The sequence below is a fragment of the Stenella coeruleoalba genome (genome assembly GCF_951394435.1).
Source record: "Stenella coeruleoalba genome assembly, chromosome: 18".
Lineage (NCBI taxonomy): Eukaryota > Metazoa > Chordata > Mammalia > Artiodactyla > Delphinidae > Stenella > Stenella coeruleoalba.
In genome coordinates, this window is record NC_137164.1 from 46,103,618 (window position 1) to 46,122,736 (window position 19,119).

The following is a 19,119-nucleotide window of genomic DNA, read 5'->3' on the forward strand; positions in this document are numbered from 1 at the left end:
AGATAAGAGCAGGGCTTCCCTGGTGGCGCAGTGGTTAAGAATCCACCTGCCAATGCAGGGGACACGGGTTCAAGCCCTGGTCCGGGAAGGTCCCACATGCTGTGGCGCTACTAAGCCCGTGCGCCACAACTACTGAGCCAGCTCTCTAGAGCCCGTGAGCCACAACTACTGAGCCCATGTGCCAGAACTACTGAGCCTGTGCTCTAGAGCCTATGCTCTGCAACGAGAAGCCACCACAATGAGAAGCCCACGCACTGCAATGAAGAGTAGCCCCCGCTCTCCGCAACTAGAGAAAGCCCACGCACAGCAACGAAGACCCAATACAGCCAAAAATAAATAAATAAATAATTTTTTTAAAAAAAAAGATAAGAGCGGATGAGCATGCCACTAATGGAGAAAAGGGGGTATCTTCACAGAACCAGTATTTTTCCCCATTCCATCTCCATTTGATGTCAATCAAAACATACCATTGGCCATTTAGTTAAAAAAAAAAAGCAATATGCTTGTGCACATATACCAGTTACTTTATGTATAAAAATAAAGGAATGGGGAAGGGGAAAAATGAAAGAATAGAGAAACTATACTGTAGTAGCCAGGATGTGGTGGAACCAAATTGCTGTTTTCTAATTGAGAGTGTCTTCTTGGTCGGGAGGAACAGAACTCTGGAGTAAAGTAGCAGGTTCCCTTTTTAGTAGACACCTCCTGTCTGCTGCTGGAGCACATCAATTGTATCTTCAGCCTCCATTTCCAGCTGCAGGTGTGTCTGTTTCATTGATTGGCTGCCCGTTAAATTGGAATCTGATCTGACTCATTGACAAACCCTATCATTCACAATAGGCTTTCATTAGTTTACTAAGTGGTGTATGCCTCTTAATCTTCAACTGCACCACAGAACCATCCTGCCCCGTCACCTTCAAATTAATACGATCGTTGTTCTCAGTCTTGACTCCTTCCTTGGACTTTTCATGGGCCACGGCGAGCGCCGGAGCCTCCTCCGCTGCCGCTTCCCAAAAGAGGTACCAGGTCCGCACCGAACGAGCACACAAGCAGCACCAAGAGGGCTGTTTCTAGATTTTTTGATGATGGCCATTCTGACCAGCATGAGGTGATACCTCATTGTAGTTTTGATTTGCATTTCTCTAATAATTAGTGACGTTGAGCATCTTTTCATGTGCCTTTTGGCCATCTGTATGTCTTCCTTGGTGAAATGTATACTTAGGTCTTCTGCCCGTTTTTTAACTGGATTGTTTGTTTTTTTGATATTGAGCTCCGTGAGCTGTTTGTATATTTTGGAGATCAATCCTTTGTCTGTTGTTTCATTTGCAAATATTGTCTCCCATTGTGAGGGTTATCTTTTTGTCTTGTTTATGGTTTCCTTTAGATTGCTAGATTTAAGAGAGACTTCAAGATGCATAGGTAGAATAAAGTAGATCTATATGTACTAACTTTAAAGAACATTCATACTATCTTGATAAATATTTTTAAAAGTAAGATTGCAGAATAATATTGTGTTCCTCCATTTGGGTTTTAATGTGTGTGTGTATGTGAGTGTGTGTGTAGGGGGTAGGGTTGTGTTTCTGTTAAAACGTAGAGCAAGGGCTTCCCTGGTGGCGCAGTGGTTGAGAGTCCGCCTGCCGATGCAGGGGACACGGGTTCGTGTCCCGGTCCGAGAGGATCCCACGTGCCGCGGAGCGGCTGGGCCCGTGAGCCATGGCCGCTGAGCCTGCGCGCCCGGAGCCTGTGCTCCGCAACGGGAGAGGCCACAACAGTGAGAGGCCCGCGTACCACAAAAAAAAAAAAAAAAAAGTAGAGAAAAAGTTTAGAAAACATACAACTGTCATGCCAGGGGCTTACAAGTACCACTATTCACGCATTATGAATATAAAATCAGCTTTATTTGATAAACTTACAATCAAAGAATTAACAGAGCATACACCATCACCCAAGTTATCTTCCCACAGATAGGTGTGCTTAGGCGTAGCAGAGAAGGTCTGGGTGCACCACATAAAGGGATCTGATAGAGATCCCCAAACACTGTGCACATTTAAAGTGGAAGAGGGTAGGGAGCATCTAGGTGACTGTGTAACAGTGGAAGAGGGAACCTCTAGAACTTACCGCCTATCAGCCTATTCTAGTAGTAGGAAGTGAGCCTCCAGGACCATCCATGTCTGTCTCTCTGACATCAAGCAGTGGTACCACTGGGATTGGGAGTAGAAGCGAGGAACTAATTTTCACGGTATGTTTTTTTTTTTTTTTTTTTTTTTTTTTGCGGTACGCGGGCCTCTCACTGTTGTGGCCCCTCCCGTTGCGGAGCACAGGCTCTGGACGCGCAGGCTCAGTGGCCATGGCTCACAGGCCCAGCCACTCCGCGGCACATAGCATCTTCCCGGACCAGGGCACGAACCTGTATCCCCTGCATCGGCAGGCGGACTCTCAACCACTGCGCCACCAGGGAAGCCCCTGTATTTTTTAATTGTTGGGATTTATTCCAACTCACATAAGATTTTTCAAAGGCATAGATTTGGCAACCAACGCATTATCGAACTCATAATAGGTATAAAATAAATGTTGATTCATTAGCTCGATCATTGACCTAACCCATCCACCAAACATAGGTAGATGTATAAAGATTATGAAAATAAGTGGTAAAATTTTTTCTAATGTATCTGTAAACAAGGATTACATTCCAACAATATTGTTTGTACCCAAAATCTAACTGCCAAGTAAGTATATACATACATATACTTGGAGACCCATACATACACACCTAAATGTGCTTATGATGTATGCATGGAAATACTTGGAGTGATGCACTCCAAAAGAAATCATTGATGTTGGTTATTATTGGAGAGGAGGTACTGAGGTTCTAGGATGGATGGAAGAGATCCTTTCAGTTAATATTCCTCCTCTGTAGTTTGAATTAGTTACTGCGTACATGTGGTATTCCCTCTCTCTCTCCCTTTCTTCCTCACCTTCTCCATTCATTATCAAGAGCAAGTATATTAAAGGAATATGGAAATGTTACAGCATCCCAGTAAAGGGATTTACTATAGGAAAAATTCAGAAGCATCTAAAAACATAACATGTGATTTGAAAGCTTCAAGACTGAGAAAAGGAGATAGCAAGGGTATCTAATGTATGCTCAGACAAGGAAAAATTATGTGGCAGAAGGAGTTCGTGCTTTATGGAGTCTTTGTAATACTTGCCTGTGTGTTCTAGTATCTACTAGTGACCTTGGGAAACATGATTTCCACAAACATAGTAAACATAAGTATCTAGATGAGTAAAAATTTGCCTCTGTCCTTTGAGTTACCTGACGCTAGTAACTGCAGGGAGTGTTCTGCCAGCATCCTCAGTGAGCCCAGTCCCTTGGAAGGAGTCTATAGTACACACGACTCCTACAGCCCCGCCTCAGCGTTTTAAAGGAGGATATTCACGTGCCAACCCCAGCCCTAAAACTTCAAGGTCATACTTTCCCACCATATTTCTAGCATTCCATTGGCACAATAAAAAACTCCACTATTTTATGTACTAAAGAATAAAAGCGGGGATGCTGCCAGTTAAACTGTGATGCAATGCTTTATTATCACTTTAATTTTAATTTTAGGCAAACATTCCTTTAGTCTTTAGGCAGTGATTTTTATCATACATTACACAACTTTTTCTCTATGCTTTTCTTCTAACACAAACTTTGTTTCAATGCCAAATCACGTTGTAATCTTTATGAAGACACTTGAAATGGTGGCTAAACTCAACCTATGAAGGATTATCCATACTCAGAACTCAATTGAAATCACAGTATAAACAGCTACGACCAAATTTCTTCATGTGCAAGCATGACCTTTCCTATGAAAACCTTTCCATTTTCATTTCATAGGAAAGGTGAAAAATAGTGTGATTTATTGGGTCCCATTGCCTCCCAAGGTGTTTTCCTGAAAACTTGTTGATACATAAAATTCCTTTAATAAAGAACAGTGCTTTTATTTCACCATTAGAAATACAAGGCTTAAAAAGTAAACACTTGGATGAGGTACTGTGTTGCCTACAATTTTTTAAATTTAGCAAATGCAGTTTAATTCATCAGTCCATCAAAAGTCTTTCTTCCAACCAGAACTGTCCTCCCTACTGTAGATCATGATTTCCTATTTTAAAATGTCCATTGCCTCCCAATGTCCAGGTTCTTTAGCATGGCATAGAAGACCAATTTGACCCTAACCTACTTGTCGTCCTCATTTTCTGTTACCCTCCCTTCCCCAGGCCCTTGCTTGCAGCCGCCTTCTCTGCCAGGTAATGTGTCTTTTGCTCCTGCCCCACCACTTTATTATCCTGCTGCTTCTCAGTCTCCTTCGTTTCCTTTTGTTCCTCTGTTCCGTAACTGTCAGCGTGCCCCCGAGTTCTGTCCTGGCACTGTTTTCTTCTTACTAAGATGCACGTCTTACCACATCTTGTTCTGTGGCTTCAGCTACCACCCGCAATAAATCTTTTTGTTTTAACCTTTTTTTACTAAGTCAGTTGTGTATGGGCTAAGTATAGATAATCATAATTCAAAGAGTACAGAAGGAGTATTCAGCAAATACCAAGTCCTCCCCGCTCTTTTCACATCATCTCTGAACGTCTCTCTACTCAACCTCCTGCGTTAGTGGTACTGACTGGGTACAACCTCTTATACCATCTCTCATCTGAATTATTTTAGTAACCATCTGTTCCGCCTTACTCTATTCTTTAAGCCCTCCACCTTGTTGCCAGAGTGCTGTTTCTAAATATAAATCTGATTTTGTTTCTCCCACAGTCAGAGTTGTTTGTTTCCTAAGAATAATGATATATAAGACCGTCCATTATCCAGCCCCTGCCCACCTACCCAGTTTCATCTTACATCACACACACACACACACACACACACACATACACACTCTCACTCACTACACCATGCTCCCTCCATACGTAACTACTTGTCCTTTACTTGTAATTCTCCAAGCACTCTATGCTATTTTGTGTCTCCATGCTTTTGCACATTCTGGTGTCTGCCCAGCACACGCTTGTCTAAATCACAGATACTTGTCTTTCAAGATCAATTTCAAGTAATCACCTACTCTTTTAAGCCTTTTCTGAACCCCAGGTAAAAATGACTTATGTATCCCCATGATACCAAATATACCTATACACACACACACACACACACACACACACACACACATAATTGTTGACATGGCTGTCTATAAGCTTTATAAGGGGAGGGACTCTGTTTTTATTGGTCTGGGTATTTCTCCCATTTAGTACATTTCTTGTTTCTAGTAGGTAGTAAATAGACATTTGTTGAAGGATTAGTTTTGGGTTTTTATGGGACAAAGTATATTAAAGTATTGAGGTATACTAGAATGAACTTGAAGCAGAGTGGAGATCCCAACCAAGAAGGCCAAAGAATGACAGTGAAATCAGAGCTGCTAATCAGAGAAAAAAAGAAAACCTTATAGTATCACAGACTCTACCACATGCTTTCTGTTATATATGGAACCAGAAGTCAGTATATATCATCTCTACCCACCACCACCATGAAAAAAAATACTTCAATTGCATGGGATCCGTAGAATCATCAACCTTTATTAAAAACACTGGGGAGTTTTTTCTTTTGCTTTGTTTTGTTTTAGGGTGAAAGGGAAATAAAACCAATAGCTAAGATGAGTAATAAAAAGATATAATAAAGGTTAAGAACGTCTTACATGTCTGTAGCGCTTAAATGTTGCTATATTCACTTACCATTGGATTATGAAAGCCATGGGCTTTCAAGTAAGGCAGACTGGCTTACATGACTCTAGGCAAGTTATTTATCCTCTGTAAGCCTCAATTTTTCAACCTGTAAGGTGGGAATAATAATACTGTATATATGTTTGCCCCAAGAATTAGAGATAACCCAATCTAAGTTAAGCATTTAGCATGCTGACATGTTAATCACTCAGTAAATGCTGACAGTTTTGTTGTTTGTTTGGTTTTTGTCCTATATGTCATTATATTTCACCTGGCCATGGTATTGATGAAATAAGTATTTTATTAATAAAGGTGGCATTTTTTAAAAGAAATAGTAGTTCCAGAATTGGAGTAACTTATGCTTATTTTGCCTATATGGAAATATTCAGAGTGAACTATTCGAATGAATTTTAACACAATATAGTAAGATTTGTTAATGATAATTAATTTCTGTGAAGACGTACATGGTATTAAAACTGCAATTAAAGAGTAATCAGTTGCTCTTCTCAAATGAAAAAGTATATATATATATATATATATATATTTTTTTTTTTTTATGGTACGCGGGCCTCTCACTGTTGTGGCCTCTCCCGTTGCGGAGCACAGCCTCCAGACGCGCAGGCTCAGTGGCCATGGCTCACGGGCCCAGCCACTCCGCGGCATGTGGGATCTTCCCGGACCAGGGCACGAACCCGTGTCCCCTGCATCGGCAGGCGGACTCTCAACCACTGCGCCACCAGGGAAGCCCGAAAAAGTATATTTAATTGCATACAAACTTAGCATTTTAGGAGAAGTGTGCAAAACTGCATATTTTAAAACTAATAAAAACTTCAAATTAACTAGAATTGTTCAGTTTAAATTAGAGAACATGAATTACTGATAAAATTCAACTAATTTGTTGAATCATTATATAGAAAAGCAAGAGTTAAGCAATAATAATATGTAATAAGATAATTAAGATAAACATTATTTAACAGCACTGATAACATAGTCTTTATTACAAATATTTAAGTAAATACTTTATTAAAATCAAATTATGTGAATAGATAATAAAGGCTAGCAATTTTGAGTGCTTACTTAATACTAGTGGTACTATGGTGTGAAACCATAGAAATGTTCCTTGGGCTAACTGAAATCTTCAGAGTGTGAGACCCATGAGTTTACCAGCCTGCCAGGCTTCCTGAGGCCTGAAAGAAGTTCTTGTGACTGAGTGGACTTCATTAGATTGCCAAGTGTATCAGAGAAGAATCAGAGAATCAGAAAAGTGACTCAAATGCAAAGTCTATTCAGTTCATTCAGGTTCCTGATGGATATGCTGTTGGCCTAGTTAGCATATTGAGTACTGTAACACATGGTCCCTTCACTCTTCAGATCTAAAATTTTCACTTAGTGATCAAGCCCTCAGAAAACTGGCTACAAAGTTGACCTGAGACTGATTTGGATTTGGACTGATTTGAATATAAATCTGGTCCTTTATAATTAAAGATGTAACTACCACCTGGACAAATATCTTTCATATTTTTTTGACCATGACCTGTAGTAAGAAATGCATATTACATAGCAACCCAGTACATATGTATGTATGTGTATTTGCTTGTGTGTGTGTGTGTGTATATATGTATATAGGTATGTGTGTGTATCTGAAATGATTTTCCCATCACAGTGAATACCCTTACCACGTGTAGCACCTTCTATTCATTGCTATTCTGTTCTGTTTCTTTTTTCTTTTTTTTAATACGGCTTGCAACCCACAAAGTGCAAACACTCATCTGGACAGATATGTAACACATTTTTTTCTCCTTATGGAAGCCTTCTTGAGAAATCAGTTTAGGGGTTGAAAAGAGAAGAAAGGTGAAAAAGTAAGAATGAGTAAAGCATGTTAGAGAGATAGGGAGTCATCTGGTGTGACTGTCGTATAAAAAGCTGTAATGCTTCCCAGTTGTATGTATCCACCATCTCCAGGAGCAATGCTAATCTAATCTCTCATTTTGAATTAATAGTGTCATGGTGAAGCAATTGTTAATATGTTTCCATATTTTTGTCCTGCCCCTTTTCAATCTGTTTTTTCAGTTTGTTCAAGACTGCCCCTTGAACAATCTTGAACAAATTTACTGTGGTTTCTCCCGTTGGTTGGAATTAGTACCATTTACAAATATGAATAATTTCAGTCTGTAACTCTCCACCAAATTATTTATAATTCATATGTATGACCATGACTCAGAGAACCCCACTATTTTCCTTCTTTATCTAGGGAAGTAGTCAGGCTTCATCTTCACAAAAAGGCAACCCTCTCATTCCATGGTGGTTCCCTTCTTAAAATAAATCTTGTTTTACACTTTACTGAGTTTTTTTGAAGGCCTTATATCCATGTTTTAACATTTTTATCACTAAATCACAGACATTATTCTTGACAAACTCCAATAAATAGCAGGATTTTCCATTATAGAAACGATGTTACTTTTCCCCCAAATAAATTTGTATCCCTATGGCTCTTCACACAAGAAAGGACTGTGTAGGAAAAATTTATGAAGGTAATATTATTGTAAAATGTCTTAGTCTATTCCATGTCATTTAACACAGCCTAAGAAATAAACTATTTAGGGACTTCCTAAATAGTGCAGTGGTTAAGAATCCGCCTGCCAACGCAGGGAACATGGGTTCTAGCCCTGGTCCAGGAAGATCCCAAATGCCACCGACCAACTAAGCCCGTGCGCCACAACTACTGAGCCTGCGTGCCACAACTACTGAAGCCCGCGTGCCTAGAGCCCATGCTCCGCAGCAAGAGAAGCCACCGCAATGAAGAGTAGCCCCTGGGCTTCCCTGGTGACGCAGTGGTTGAGAGTCCGCCTGCCGATGCAGGGGACATGGGTTCGTGCCCCAGTCCGGGAAGATCCCACATGCCGTGGAGCAGCTGGGCCCGTGAGCCATGGCCGCTGAGCCTGTGCGTCTGGAGCCTGTGCTCCACAACGGGAGAGGCCACAACAGTGAGAGGCCCGCGTACCGCAAAAAAAAAAAAAAAAAAAAAAAAGTAGCCCCTGCTCCCCACGACTAGAGAAAGCCCGCGCTCAGCAATGAAGACCCAACACAGCCAAAAATAAATTAATTAATTTTTTTAAAAAATTAAAAAGGAAAAGAAGAAATAAACTAAGTAAGTGACTTTGTCAAATGTTAGGTAGTATTTATATGAAATTCAGTCTTACAATAAATATTTATTGAACGCCTACTATGTGCTGGGCACTGTTCTAAGCCCTGGGAATAATCAGTGGATAAAACAAACAAAAATTCCTGCCCTTTGGAGCTTATGTTCTACTGGGATTAGAAACAAGGATTTGTTCCAAGTAAAATATATTCTCAATTAGAACTTAAGTTGTATGAAGAAAGTAAAGCAGGAAAGAGGATAGCGACTGTTGCTGCCTATAGTTCTAGCCAAATGGGCACAAGAAAGACATAAAATGAATGCCATGGTTCTTGTATATCTTCTGAAAGTGACCAAAGCAGCAAGGAAAGTGGCTCTAGCTTGAAAGTCCCACATGAACAGAGGTGCCCGGGTAGAAGCAATCAGATATTTTTAGCATGGAAGTATGGCTATGAAGCATATTTCTTTGTGGTAAATTGGCCACATTTCTTTACTGTTTGTCTGTGTGCATATACATGCAAGCTTTTAGTCCACGTTCTTTATTTTGGGAATAAAGGGTAAGGGAAAGGAATTCTTATCTCTTCACATTTTGGGCTAGTCTTACATAATACTGCTTTCTTTTCTGTTATCGAGAGGCAATGATGAATATTGGCGAAGCACGTGATACTGGAGCCAGACCCACTGGGTTAAAATCTCATTTTTGGTAACTTACAAGTTGTAAAAGTTGGATAAGTTGTTTAACCCCTCTGTGCCTCATTTTCCTCATTTGTAAAATATTAAGTTCCAAATAAAATGTTCTATTGAAATTTGATCAAATGAGTGGATTACTTTTAGTTTTGAAGACAGATTGTTTTGTAACATTTAATACAGAAAAAAAAACAAAAGCAAGGCAGAAGGAGAAAAAGTAACTTTTAAAAACAGACAAAGACATTCTGAAAAGACTACTTACTGTATGGTTCCAACTAAATGACATTCTGGAAAAGGCGAAACTTATGGAGACAGTAACAAGATCAGTGGTTGCCAGGAAATAATAGACAGAGCTACAGGGGATTTTTAGGGCTGTGAAAATATTCTTTATGATATAAACAGTGGATACATGGGATTACGGTTGGTCCTCCATATCCACAGATTCCACATTCACGGATTCAACCAACTGCAGGTCAAAAATATTCAGGAAAATGTCTGGAAAGTTCTAAGAAGCAAAACTTGAATTTGCTCACACCAGCAACTATTTACATAGTATTTACATTGTCTTTGCAACTATTCACATAGTATTTGCAATTATTTACATAGCATTTACATTGTATTAGGTATTATAAGTAATCTAGAGATGATTTAAAGTATATGGGAGGATATGTGTTGGTTATATGCAAATACTATGCCATCATATATATTTTTTTTAATTTATTTATTTTATTTATTTATTTTTGGCTGTGTTGGGTCTTCATTGCAGCACGCGGGCTCTCTCTAGTTGCGGTGAGCGGGTGCTACTCTTCGTGGCAGTGTACGGGCCTCTCACTGCAGTGGCCTCTCCCGTTGCGGAGCACAGGCTCCAGGCACGCAGGCTTCAGTAGTTGTGGCACACGGGCTCAGTAGTTGTGGCTCGCGGGCTCTAGAGTGCAGGCTTAGTAGTTGTGGTGCACAGGCTTAGTTGCTCGATGGCATATAGGATCCTCCCAGACCAGGGCTTGAACCCGTGTCCCCTGCATTGGCAGGCGGACTCCCAACCACTGCGCCATCCAGGAAACCCAACCATCATATTTTATATAAGGGACTTGAGCATCCTCGGATATTAGTATCCATGGGGGGTCCTGGAGCCAATCCTCTGTGGATACCAAGGGATGAGTGTACATTTGTCAAAACCCATAGAATATACAGCACCAAGAGTGAACGCTAATGTAAACTGTGGACTTCTGGTGATAATGGTGTGTCAGTGTAGGTTCATTAATTGTAACAAATGGTGATGACTGTGGGGTTGTGGGAAGGCAGAGAATATGTGGGGCTCTCTGTACTTTTGCTCAATTTTGCTGTGAACCTCAAACTGCTCTAACAAAAGAAAAAAACAGAGACATGAAAGAGAATGAAATCTGAGAACCACAGAGAAAAGATAGGAGGAAAGGAAAGGAAGGAGTGAGGAAGATGTCAGTGACTCACTTTTCTGTGAAGGTAACTGTGGCCACCTTTTGTCACTTGTGCGATTTGGCAGTCCTTAAAGCTATTTTTGTTGGTAGCAGGAAAATACCCCCGGGAAAGTAACATTGTCTAGAGAAAAATTAACTTCTTGACATAGACAACAGAACTTACTTTTTTGTAATGTTAAGGAATTTGGGAGAGACTTCGTTTTCTCTGTGTGTCTGTGTATTTCATGTGGTACATCACTCCTTGTGAAGTTAGTGTTACATATTTTATGGATGCACACTATGTAATGTGACTGGACATGAGGAATAATTAAATTGTTGATGGGTAATAGTTTCATAAAGATTTAAAGTGAAGAGGCTGTTGGAACAAACAGTATTCATAGGTAATATGTGACATAATCAAAACACAATACCAGAAATTGCCCTTAACGTGTATAAATTTTCATTAATTATTGTCATTCTGTCTCTTATTTTTTGAGGTTCTGATGTAGAATTATATAGAAATTAACCTTTTTATTTTAGTAATGATGAACATATATTTACCATACAAAGGTCTGATTCATTACGTGGACAAAACATTAACTTTAATTGTAGTAACAGCTCTGTGTCTAACCTTGCCAAGTGCTTAAACCAAGATGTCTTTGTTATAGTTCATTCTGGAAAAAAATTCAATTACATGGATCCAGGACAATATTCTAGAATTTATTCTTTAAGCCATCTTTTTAAAGGTTCACATACCAGGTCATATGAATGTGTGTGTGTGCGCGTGTGTGCACCAAATGCCAGCCACCACTGAAGAAAAACAATGACTTATTTATAAATTATATTCTGTTTACACATCAAACAAATAATATAATTGTTTAAACTTTTTCCCTTACTGGTGTGCCTTGATAATTCATAAATGACTATAATTTTTTTCTTTCAAGAGCTATTACAAATCACACTATAAATCCCTCCTTCCCCATCAGCATTGTTGTACAAGTGAACCACATTAAAATGAATTTCTCAGGGGCAACTTTGAGGGGGAAAGAAATTTAAAGCACTTGATCTTGAAAATTCCATTCTCTGACACTAATCACCGGTCCTTCCAGCTCTCCCAGTCCTTCCAGCTCTACCAGTCCTTTCATTCCCAGTAAATCTGTGCTTTATTTGTACTCATTAGGAGTCCCAGACTCATAAACTCTTCGCATTTCCAATCTGTCAAGCCCCTCCTGGCTCCACTTTGCCTCCTAACCCAGCCTTGGACCTTATCAACCATCTGAGCACTACATTCATGAGCACTCGCCATTGCTTCGTTGCCAGATTCATCCATCAGGCTTTTCTTGACATTCCCACCTTTAGCCTAGTATCTTACAATCAGGTAGTTACTCTATCAACATTTAATGAAAGGGAGGAGAGGAGAGAAAATTCTTTGATTCTGTGTTAACGTACTGAAAATTTCTTGTGGAAATTTGCTACTTTTGCTGCTTGGAAGCATAACAGATTCATGTTGTTGAACATCAACAAGGCCCTCATTCCTGTTGCCCGGTATTTTTATTTTTCTGTATCTGTATTTTATTTTATTTTTCTGTATCTATCCTATTTCCTATTATCTTTATTGCAGGTCACTTCCACTTCCCCAAACCATCAATTCCATCATATATCTTTTCATTATTACAATTAAATCATCTAAATTTATTTTCCTGAGTCTTTTTCACCCAGGGATTTTTTAGTCTCTTCCCTTACTTTTTTTCCCCTGTGGTCCCTCTTCAACAAATGAGCACGAGTGCGCGTGTTCGTGTGCGTGTTAACATACATAACTTTCAAAACTTAACTGTTCTCTCTGTTCTTAATTCCTTCTGCTCTCTCCCCTCTTCCTTCAGCTATGCCCTTCCTCAGTGATCACCAATGACTTCCTCATTGTCAGTATTCTCGTCTCAGTCCCCTGATCTATCTGTGGCATGACATTATAGATATTATAGATATTCTAGAAATTTTGTCCTCTCTTTGCTTTGCAACACCGTTCTCCCTCATATGGCTCTTTAGTCTTCTTAGCTGATATAGTCATCTTCTTCTAGACCTGGAATGTAGGTGTCCCTCATTGTCTGCCCTTTGCTCTGTTCTTACACCTCAGTGGTGGTTCTCAAATGTTAGTGAGTGTAAGAATCATCTAAGATTTTTGTTGAAAATGCAGGTTTCTAAATCCTGCCCTCAGAGACTGTGATTAAGTAGGTCCAGAATGAAGCCCAGGAATCTGCATTTTTAACAGGCTATTCTTGTGACTCTAATAAAAGTGATACAGAAAAGAAATAATCCTCTGCCGTCCTATGTACTCCTGTGACTTCAGTCATCACTTCCACACTGATTACTTTCAAATATTTTAACATCCTCCTCTCATGAATTTCTCCTTATTATCTGGACCATACTCAGGACCAGCACAGGGTTGACAATCAATGAGTATGCGCTTGCTTTTGGTTATTAAAATAATAGAATATTTGCACAAATATTTGTAAAACAGATGTTGCCCTCAGCCCACAAGTGTCATTCTGCCACCACTATCCGTCTGTCCTGGTCCCTCTCCTAAGATCTTCTAGACCTCCCCATCTTCTGGCAACAAAAAAGTAACACCTAGAACCACAGAGTTTCTTCAGGATCCTGCCCCAGTGCAAAGGCTGACATCCTAATTGGTGACTTGTATCCATTAAATATTACCCCTGTTGAAGATGATGATGTCATTAACCATATAGGGACCTAGGAGAAGAAGCCAGCGTTAATGGGGAGGATGGCAAATTCAGCATGTGAGATGGTTTATGTGCAGTACTTTTAAACCTACTAGAATAGTTGAATGGAGTGGCCTATAACAAGTCCAAGACCACAAGAGCTGTGCCTTCCAAATTGGACTGATCATCAGAATCTAAGGCCCAACCCTGAGAAATTTTGATTCACTGGGACTGGGGCAGAGCCCAGAAATCCGCTTTTTAACATTTCCCCCAGTGCTTCTGATGATTGGCTGGGTTTGAGAACTACTGCTGTGGACTGAGAACACAGAAAAGTAGTACCAAAGTATTGCCCCCTACTGGACCTCAAATAGGCATTTTCCATTCCATGGCACAGTCAGAAAGATCAGGCAACAGGATATGTGGGTTTTTCAGCACAACTAATTACCACTACTAGAAGGTGTCACTTGTATATATTTTATACACGGAAAGCATCTCAATGTTAAATTCCATTCAACAGAATGCGTTTTGTCCCTGGTAAGGAAGAGTACCATTTCTAGGAGTTTCTTTGAAAATAAACTCCACAAGAAAAAAAATCCCACTTTTAGGAAAAACACAACAAATTGTAGTCACCTTCATATGTCTTTTAACTTTAAGAGAACATATGTATTATAATCAGGTGTTGCTTTTCTCTGAATCATGTGTACAGTTTACTGAAACAAAGGAGAAATAACGATTCTATAAAATGTTGTATCATGGGTTTGGTCCTGCATCATTCATTACGTATATGATTCCTGAGTCACTAATTACTAAGGCTTTATAAGGAAAAGATTACTAACAATAGGCAAAGTGAGCGATTGTGAAACTTTTTTTAATACTAATGATTATAGTTACAGAAAGATTTTTTAACCATATTGGAGGAATTAAATTCTGTTAAGTTACACTGATTTCAAAAATAGATATTAGCATCACTTTTCACTGAAAAATATACGTGTACTTTTCCCTGAGTTATTAAATTAAATTTGGGGGATTTAGAAGCTCACAAGTTTATAAAGAAACATTCTTAAAATTGACAGCACTATAGAAGTTTTATTATCTAGAGAGTGAGAAGTTTGTAGGTTGTATAGTAGAAATACATTCTGAAAGTAAGGCTTTTGACCCTTAATTTTGTTATAATACTAAAACCTAATATATGTAATTGCAGTAATGAGAAAAAAACGAACTAAAATAATTAAGACTAATGCCTGCTGTTATATTTTTTATGTAACTGAAGTCAGGTTTGATAAGTTTAAACATGGCTCATTCTAGACTACAGCTGACTACAATTTGAAAATGCCCTTAGTTCTTTCCTACACCACCCAATCCCCCCACATGCACCCCGGGCTATTCTGCACTTCGAAACACAAAACAACTTGCCAGTTCAGTTTATTCAGTTAGGGTCAGTTCTGTAAAAACAAAGTCAAGGCAATTGTTTGATTTAATTAACTAGTGAAACTGGTTGTACAGGTAAGTAGGACTTAGTTTTATTTTTGTCCAGCTGCATATTTGAATGTTCATAAAGTAACTTAGTAGAGTAATAAGATTCCAGTGACATTATAATAGATTTTAAAGAATGATTACCAAAGCAAGGAAAAAGGACACTAAAACCCAAACTATAGAAAATATTTATGGTATTTTTTTCTTTATGGCTCTCCTTTCACTGCAATGAATTGTGTCCAAAAAAAGTCTTCTTTCCTTTCACTATTCATTTCTTATTCTTTGAGGAATTTTTTCCTGGGCTATACTTAATGCAGCCATAACAAAAATGTCTAGTATAATTTAGATGAATAGTTTACATAGCTTTTATAAAGTGGTCCTCAAACTGTGTACAGATATCCTCTAACAGTTGGTCAGCCACCTCTTGGCTTCACTTTCCTCCTCACCTACCTGGACCTCATGGTTGATCATTTTCACAATGAATGTTTCTGCCTTTGATTCTTTCTGCCTTCCTCTCTACCTTCCACTATACCCATCCTGCCCTTCTCTCCACCTTCAGCTTCGAGACTGCTAGTAACTCATTATTTTTTTTTCCCTGTGAGAGGGAGACCAAAAAACTTGCAGTGCTACGGACTTCCCTGGTAGTGCAGTGGTTAAGAATCCACCTGCCAATGCAGGGGACACAGGTTCAAGCCCTGGCCCGGGAAGATCCCACATGCTGCAGAGCAACTAAGCCCATGTGCCACGGCTACTGAGCCTGAGCTCTAGAGCCCATGAGCCACAACTACTGAGCCCATGTGCCACAGCTCCTGAAGCCTGCACGCCTAGAGCCCGTGCTCCGCAACAAGAGAAGCCACGACAATGAGAAGCCCACACACCGCAACGAAGCGTAGCCCCCGCTGACTACAACTAGAGAAAGCCTGCACGCAGCAACAAGGACCCAACACAGCCACAAATTAACTAATTAATTAATTTGTAAAAAAAAATTGCAGTGCTAAAATAAATATGTTTAGATCTTAATTTGAAAAAAAAATGTATAGAACTTGTAAATGTAGTTTATTTGAGAAGGAAATAGAAATCATTTCTTGTCCTAGAAAAATAGCAAATCTTTAGCCTCAAACTCGTTAGGGGTTGTAAAGGAAAGAGGAAAAAAAAATTTTTCATATAAAAAGCTAGAAATTTTTTGTCAAAGGACATTTAAGTTCATAAATCAGGAATTTTATAATTTATTATTCTGCGTAATAAAATACTCCCTTCCCCACCCCCTCATCCTTATAATAATAGATATCCACCACTTTTGTTCTTATTGTTCAGTTTTTGCATATCCAACTTTAGAATACCTTTTTTGAGAACTTACTATATACCAAAGTAGGGGCCTCCTGATACTGACAGTGCTGTGTTTAGTCCTGTTCTAGCATACATTTCATATTTGCTTAGGAGAAAAAGAGTAAACACGAAGAAGCAAAAAGAAAACTAAGGTTGGGACTTCCCTGGTGGCCCAGGGGTTGGGAGTCTGCCTGCCAACGCAGAGGACACAGGTTTGAGCCCTGGTCAGGGAAGATCCCACATGCCGCGGAGCAACGGAACCCGTGCACCACAATGAAGAGTAGCCCCCGCTCGCCGCAACTAGAGAAAGGCCACATGCAGCAACGAAGACCCAAAGCAGCCAAAAATTAATTAATTAATTAAAAAAAAAAAACACTTAAGGTTGGTTGAGTATATAAAATGATAAAAAAAATCCTTTAGAAAGAACTTTGGTCTTATGTGTCAAGAGTATTACATAGTTATACCCCTTTAACCTTAGTGCATCTTCTGTTCTGAAAAAATTTAACAAACAAAATATTAAGAAAAAACGTCTAGGGACTTCCCTGGGGGCGCAGTGGATAGAACTCTGAGCTCCCAATGCAGGGGGCCTGGGTTCAATACCTGGTCAGGGAACTAGATCCCACATGCATGACGCAACTAAGAGTTCACATGCCACAGCTAAGGAGCCAGCGAGCCACAACTAAGGATCCCACGTGCTGCAACTAAGGAGCCCTTCTGCCACAACTAAGGAGCCCGCCTGGCACAACCAAATAAATAAATATGAGAAAAAGATAAAACATCTACAATACAAAACTAGTTTGTTTTAGCATTATTTATACTAGTCAAAAATTGATAGCATCCTAAATGTTTACTAGTATAAACAATGTAATTAAACTCTAGCACATTGGCTTACTAGACAGTTTTGTAACCATTAAAAATACAAAAATATAAATGAAGGTATTCTAACAGCCTGGAAGAATGATTATGATATAAGGTAAAGTAAAAAAGAATAATATAAAGTTGTACATAGTATACAACATAGTATATATACAACTATATACATAGTATACAACTGTACTAAGTTGTACATAGTATATTAACATTGAACAATCCAGAAAGGAACTAAAACAATTTCATTTATAAAATAAAATAGAAATAAATTTGATCAAAGGGGAGAAAGACTTGTACACTGAAAACTACAAAACATTCCTGAAAGAAATTAAAGAAGACCTAATAAATGGAAAGACATCCCAGGCTAATGGATTAGAAGACTTAAGATTGTTTTTTGGTTGGTTGGTGGTTGGTTGGTTGGTTTGGGGGTTATTTTCTTTAATTTTTTAAATTGAGGTATCATTGATTTACAACATTGTTTAAGTTTGAGGTATACAACATAGTGATTCACAATTTTTAAAGATTATACTCCATTTATATTTATTATAAACTATTGGCTATATTTCTTGTGGTGTACAATATATTCTTGTAGCTTTTTTTTTTTTTTTTGGCCACTCAGCTTGTGAGATCTTAGTTCCCCAACCAGGGTTTAAACCCGGGCCCTCAGCAGTGAGAGCATGGACTCCTAACCACTGGATCGCCAGGGAGTTCCCACTTATTTATTTTATACCTACTAGTTTGCACTTCCCCTACCCCTCTCTTCCCCCTCCCTCTTTTCCCTCTTTCCACTGATAACCACTAGTTTCTTTTCTATATCTGAGAGTCCTTTTCTTTTTTGTTATATTCACTAGTTTGTTGTATTCTTTAGATTCCACAGATAAATAACATTATAGTATTTGTCTTTCTCTGTCTGACTTATTTCACTAAGCATAATACCCTCCAAGTCCATCCATGGTGTTGCCAATGGCAAAAATTCATTCTTTTTTATGGCTGAGTAGTATTCCATTGTGTGTGTGTGTGTGTGTGTGTGTGTGTGTGTGTGTGTGTACCACATCTTCTTTATCCATTCATCTGTTGATGGACACTTAGGTTGCTTCCATGTCTTGCCTATTGTAAGTAATGCTACTGTGAGTATTGGGGTGTGTGTATCTTTTCAAATTAGAGTTTTCATCTTTTCTGGATATATGCCCAGGAATAGGATTGCTGGATCATATGGTAGTTCTATTTTTAGTTTTTAAAGGAAACTTCAGACCGTTCTCCATAGTGGCTGTATCAATTTACATTCCCACCAACAGTGCACGAGGGTTCTCTTTTCTCCACATCCTCTCCAACATTTGTTATTTGTGGTCTTTTTGGTGATAGCTGTTCTGACAGGTGTGAGGTGGTATCTTACTGTGATTTTGATTTGCATTTCTCAGATGATTAGCAATGTTGAACATCTTTTCATGTGCCTGTTAGCCATCTGTATATAGAAGACTTAATATTGTTAAGATAGATAACAGTACCACCCAAAACAGCTTACAGATTCAGTGCAGTCTGTATCAGAATCCCAAAGGCATGTTTTTGCAGCAATAGAAAAACCCATTCTAAAATTCATGTGGAATTTCAGGTGACCCCAAATAGCCAGAACAATCTTAAAAAACAAAAGTTGAAAAACTCAGATTTTAAAATTTACTGTGAAGTTACAGTAACCACAACAGTGTTGTGCTGGCTTAAGGATAGACATATAAGACTG

General features: G+C 38.9%; 1 protein-coding gene and 1 pseudogene across 4 annotated transcripts in view; one reads left to right on the plus strand and one right to left on the minus strand.

The window, feature by feature from the left end:
- The window catches only part of PIBF1 (progesterone immunomodulatory binding factor 1), a 212,324-nt gene that overhangs the window by 156,524 nt on the left and 36,681 nt on the right, over window positions 1-19,119 (plus strand). The gene's annotated exons all lie outside the window — the stretch shown is intronic.
- Window positions 137-12,304, minus strand: LOC307176833 (small ubiquitin-related modifier 2-like; annotated as a pseudogene). Its single transcript has 2 exons — window positions 12,251-12,304; window positions 137-1,067 (listed from the first exon to the last, which is right to left on the minus strand). The product of its transcript is annotated as a small ubiquitin-related modifier 2-like (transcript).